Genomic DNA, 5,706 nt, shown 5'->3' with positions numbered 1-5,706 from the left:
AAAACTAAACATAATTCCCAACTAAATTTTTTTCGACCAAAAGTATGAATCAAAAAAAAAAAATTCAAAGAAAGGAATAAGATGTGAGAAATCTTCACTCCAACGTGTTGTAGCCGCCCTCTCTCTGTTTTTGGAACTCGGAACCCTTAATCTGATAGATGATTTTCTATTTATATGCCCAAGATCTTCAAAAAAATAAGTTTCCTTCCCGAACAAAAAGTATTCCCGAAATAGGACTCTTTATGCGTTTGCAAACGAGCGGCAAGAAGTTGCGCTCAAGCACGAAAAATTCTGCCAATTTTTTTTCTTTCTCCCCCGAGCTCACTTGAGCTGCAAGAAGTTGTCGCTCGAGCGATAGATCTTCTGCTCGAAATTTTTCGAAAATTTCCAAATTCCTATAAAAAGCAACCCAATGAGTGAAATGCACACACATGCAATAAATCATCAATAAAAATTATAAAACAACATGAATGCTTGAAAAATAAATATAAAAACAACACCAAAATATGCACACAAAATGCAGTTATCAATTTTCCCATACTTGAATCTTGCTCGCCCTCAAGCAAGACTGAAAATGCAATAAACACACAATGAACAACAAAAATAAGAACGATTCATGGGAAGTAACAGCCTCAGAGAAGTTCTATGTCAACTTAAAAACACGAATGCTCTAAATATTTCATAATACACCTTCGGTTTAGCGTGAACGTGTGTGTGCGATGTCATTCCAATTACATAAAACTTAGATAGAATCCATTTCAAGACTGCTTAGCGACTTATGACATATCAGTGCAAGTTTCACTTTTAATGGACTTCCAACTACCTCTAACAAAAACACACCTCCCTTGAGATAATTACTTACACACCTCTGTATTTTACACCCAGTTTTTCATTAGCTCAATAAATTACCCGCAAACTTAGTTATAACTTTGATAGGACTGGGATTTCAATCTCCTCGTCTATAGCCCGGATAGAGCATCAACCCAGTATCATCCGCAAACTTATCCATGGATTTCGCTACAATTCACTGTTGGATAACGCGGCGATCAGATCAATTAGGATTGATACCCGGTGCAGCGGAAGTTTAAAATTTTTGTATGGAACGATTCCATAATAGGTATCAACCTTACGATTAAATTGTGTGTGTGTAAAAATTAAATAACGATTATAAATTTTTACCTCCAATCTCGAATCGAGATTATGGACACCAACAGATTGCTCTGCTCTTGTTGTATATCCCTAGAACTGATGGACGAACTGTTCTTCAATCAGGTCCACGAACGGATATTTAATCCCTCTGATAGATTGCACTAGAAAATCTATCAGAAGTTTCTACGAAGAGAATTAACGAATTTGATCCGTTAAACCAGACTGTAATTCAAAATTCACAGACTGGATTTTCCCGATTAGAGAGGGAAGGGGGCGGCCACTTTGAGAGAAAATCAGCTAGGTTTTCGAAAATTGTGACCCTGTTGTATGTAATTTTTGTACTGCAATAACTTATTTATAATGTAGGCCACTAACAGCTTAGGACCCATTAGTCATAAGTTCAAGCCCGACAAGCAAAGCCCGCATGTTCAGAAATTAATATAAAATTCATCGTGACTCCGATTGATAAACCGATTTCACCAATGTGCACAGAAACCATTTCTGCACCTTTTAAAGTCAAGATAAATTTTTTTGAATCCGAATTCAGTGATTTCCAAAAATGGCCATCCCTATGTCATTTTAGGAAATCTTACTCCTCTACTCTTAAATAAGAAGTCCAACTTCTTCATTCATTAAATTTAACTATCTCAACGGGGATTAAAAATCCATTACACTGTGTGACCCTCAATGGTTCAGGGATACAGCTAGCCGTGGGCTCACAACTCCTTGTGACTCGGAACAACAATTTCCGACTTGCCCATCGAATCATGGTAAGAGCGTCTAGCAACATCGCCCCATGATTCCCTAGGTATCACTGATAGTGCCTACAAGAACCAATAGATTTTGGTTAGCGTACAGTACGGTCCCTTCATCCATATATCCCGATCAAATCAACAACCATTGGTATATCGAGAGTCGTTCGAGATTCGATAACTATGCAATACATCTTGAAGATCAAATAGTGACATCGCATGTGCTACTCAGAAACCATTTCTTAAACCACATCATGTACTCTGGCCAAAGATTCGTCACACTAATATCTCCTCAGATCGCATAGGATATCCACACTCGCAAGTATGTGGTGAATCCTTGACAACAAAGCATCGACTCCTATATGTGTTGTAACTGTACCCAATCCCGACACCTGATGACCCCAATAGAGTCGGTAAATGAGTCAAAGCACAGTACTAGCATATAGAGTCTCAATGATGTTTCAAGTAGTAAGGACTAATGGTGTACAACCAAAACCGCGGACTATATCCACTCGATAAGTAATAACCACTTGGAAAGTTCGGATAGGGTAGTTCGATCATTCATCGTATGAATATCCATTTGCATGCTTCGAACATCTCTATGTTCCTTACCAATTAAACGTGGTACTCTGCATCGCAAATGCTAGTCTCAAACTCGAGCGATCCTTATCCTTATTTTTGGACGGCTCAATCGACTAGGAACAGTTTAGAATATACACTGACTATAAGATGTGTTTCATGATAGACATCTCCATGTTCTACCACATCTTACATACACTATAGTATATTCAAGGTCTTTATCAAAACAACAATAGTATATCACAATATAACAATATGAAGAAAGATAAAGTCATTGCCATTAATAAAAGTGTAAATTATATTAAACAAAAGATTGTTTATACAAAGAGTCATCAAAGCCCTTAGCCACAAGTTGGCTCACCGGGCACCCACTCTTTCAATCTCCCACTTGCCCTATAGCCAACTAGTCATACTACGTAGACCCATTGTTTCGCGATGTTTGTCAAATAATGGTCCTGGCAAGGGCTTAGTAAGTGGATCAGCGATATTTTCTGCAGAGGCCACTCTTTCGACAGTGATGTCTCCTCTTTCCACAATCTCCCGGATGATGTGGTATTTCCTCAGTACGTGTTTGGATCTTTGATGAGACCTTGGTTCCTTTGCCTGAGCAACAACACCCATGTTGTCACAGTACACCGGGACTGGACCAACAACTTCAGGAATGACGCCCAACTCTTGGACGAAATTCCTCATCCAAACGGCCTCTTTAGCAGCAGCTGATGTTGCAATGTATTCTACTTCAGTGGTGGAATCCGCTGTGGTGTCCTGCTTGGAACTCTTCCAAGAGACAGCACCGCCATTGAGCATGAACACAAATCCAGAGGTTGACTTCGAGTCATCCACGTCACTTTGGAAGCTAGAGTCGGTATAGCCTTCCAATTTTAGTTCTCTTCCTCCATATACCATGAACATATTCTTAGTCCTTCGTAAGTACTTAAGAATGTCCTTCACGGCTTTCCAATGCATTTGACCTGGATTAGCTTGATATCTGCTCGTGACACTCAGAGCAAATGCTACATCCGGTCTGGTAGATATCATCCCATACATGATACTACCTATGGCTGACGTATATGGTACATGTGTCATTTTCTCTATCTCTTCATCAGTCTTGGGACACATAGACTTGGATAGAGAAACTCCATGACACATGGGTAGATGTCCTCTCTTGTACCCATTAATTGAAAACCATTTCAATATGGTGTCGATGTAGGTTGACTGAGTGAGTCCTATCATTCTCTTAGATCTATCTCTATAGATCTGTATCCCTAGAATATAGGATGCCTCACCCAAATCCTTCATCGAGAATCTACCTGATAACCATATCTTTGTTGACTGCAACATCCCTACATCATTCCCAATGAGTAGGATGTCATCAACATAAAATACTAAGAATATCACAGCATCCTTAACTACTTTCTTGTACACGCATGGTTCCTCCGGATTCTTGATGAAACCAAAATCTTTTATTGTTTCATCAAATTTCTGGTTCCAACTTCTTGATGCTTGTTTTAGACCATAAATTGATCTCTAAAGCTTGCATACCTTATGCTCGCTTCCCATGGATGTGTACCCCTCAGGCTGCTTCATATAGATTTCTTCCTTAATGTCTCCATTAAGAAAAGCAGTCTTCACATCCATTTGCCATATCTCATAGTCATACCATGCAGCTATGGCAATAAGGATTCTTATGGACTTGAACATTGCAACTGGTGAAAAGGTTTCATCATAGTCAACTCCTTGTCTTTGAGTATAACCTTTTTGCCACCAATCGCGCCTTGTAGGTCAATACCTTACCATCAGGCCCAAGCTTTCTCTTGTAGATCCATTTACACCCTATTGGAACAATTCCATCGGGAGGATCTACTAAAGACCAAACTTTGTTTGTATGCATCGAATCTATTTCCGACTGCATAGCTTCAAGCCATAAATTTGAATCCGCATCAGAAATTGCTTCCTTGAAGTTTCTTGGATCACATCCAACATCGGGTTCATCTTGATCCCCTTCAAGAAGAAGACCATATCGAATAGGAGGTCTAGAAGTCCTCTCGGATCTTCTAGGTACAGGCGTGTCTATCAATGGTTCCTGAGGTGTAGGATCGTTATTTTGTATTTTGGGTTCTTCTCGAATTTCTTCGAGTTCCATCATCTCGCCTTTCTTATCCAATAAGAACTCCTTCTCCAAGAAGGTGGCATTCCTTGAAACAAACACCTTTGTTTCAGCAGGATAATAGAAATAATATCCGATTGAATTCTTCGGATACCCTACAAAATAACATAAGCTGGATCGACTATCCAACTTATCTCCCACTGTCCGCTTCACGTAAGCAGGACATCCCCAAATCCTCAAGTACGAATACTTAGGAGCTTTGCCATTCCATAACTCGTATGGTGTTTTGTACACTGCTTTAGTGTGGACGTTGTTCAACAACAATACCGCCGTTTCAAGCGCATAGCCCCAAAATGAAGGTGGAAGCTCAGTGAAGCTCATCATGGACCGAACCATGTCCAACAAAGTTCGATTACGACGCTCCGATACACCATTAAGCTGTGGTGTCATAGGAGGAGTCCACTGAGAGAGAATCCCATTCTCTTTTAGATAGTCCAAAAACTCGGTACTTAAGTATTCTCCACCTCGATCTGATCGAAGTGCTTTAATACTTTTACCTAGCTTGTTTTCTACTTCAGCCTTGAATTCTTTGAACTTTTCAAACGCTTCAGACTTATATTTCATTAAATATAAATACCCATACCTCGAATAATCATCAGTAAAGGTAATGAAGTAGGTGTGGCCATATTGAGTACCAACTCTAAATGGACCACAAACATCTGTATGGATCAAATCCAACAGATTTTGACTACGCTCAGGTTTCCCCTTAAAAGGAGATTTAGTCATTTTTCCTTTCAGGCAGGATTCACAAGTAGGTAGAGAGTTAATATCAGACATATCAAACATGCCCTCTCCCACTAGCTTGTTCATCCTCCTTGAGGAAATATGACCTAGCCTAGCGTGCCAAAGGTTTGCCGGGTTTTGGCTATCGATTTTCCTTTTGTTTGTTGTTGCCGGTTTATCAACATAATTTATTGGAACGTTTTTTAGTTTTAAGTTGTATAGATCGTTTTCAAGTTGTCCATTTCCAATCAAACATTCATTCTTGTAAATATTGCAAATCTCATTCACAAAATTGCAAGAATAACCATCTCTATCAAGCATAGAAACAGAAATAAT

The sequence above is a fragment of the Henckelia pumila genome, chromosome 3 (genome assembly GCF_033568475.1).
Source record: "Henckelia pumila isolate YLH828 chromosome 3, ASM3356847v2, whole genome shotgun sequence".
In the NCBI taxonomy this organism is placed as follows: Eukaryota; Viridiplantae; Streptophyta; class Magnoliopsida; order Lamiales; family Gesneriaceae; genus Henckelia; species Henckelia pumila.
This window is presented reverse-complemented; position numbering follows the sequence as displayed.